At 31.0% G+C, this 245-nt stretch overlaps 1 protein-coding gene across 1 annotated transcript in view; it reads right to left on the bottom strand.

Annotated features, from left to right (window-relative positions):
• Positions 1-245, bottom strand: part of LOC108796303 (formin-F-like) — a 49,252-nt gene that overhangs the window by 13,284 nt on the left and 35,723 nt on the right. The window lies entirely within an intron of this gene.

Below are 245 nucleotides of genomic sequence, written 5' to 3'. Positions count from 1 at the left end.
AGGGTAGGTTTTTTTTTATTTTGTTCTTTTTTTGTTCTTTTTTATTACTTTTACATTTTTATTTATTAAATTTTGTTAAATTTGTTTTACTTTTTTATCAATTTTTATTTTAAAAAAATATTTTCACTTAATTTCATTGCTATCACACAGGGGCCAACAAGCCCCTGTGTGATAGCATTTGGAGGTGACGGGTACTCTTTATTGAACCTGTCACCTCCAATACGGGAGTGGTAGCCAGCTGCGAG

Source organism: Nanorana parkeri, unplaced genomic scaffold, assembly GCF_000935625.1.
Source record: "Nanorana parkeri isolate BGI_ZX_2015 unplaced genomic scaffold, ASM93562v1 scaffold1089, whole genome shotgun sequence".
NCBI classification, from domain to species: Eukaryota; Metazoa; Chordata; class Amphibia; order Anura; family Dicroglossidae; genus Nanorana; species Nanorana parkeri.
Note: the sequence above shows the minus strand (reverse complement) of the source record. Positions and strands in the feature narration are given on the sequence as shown.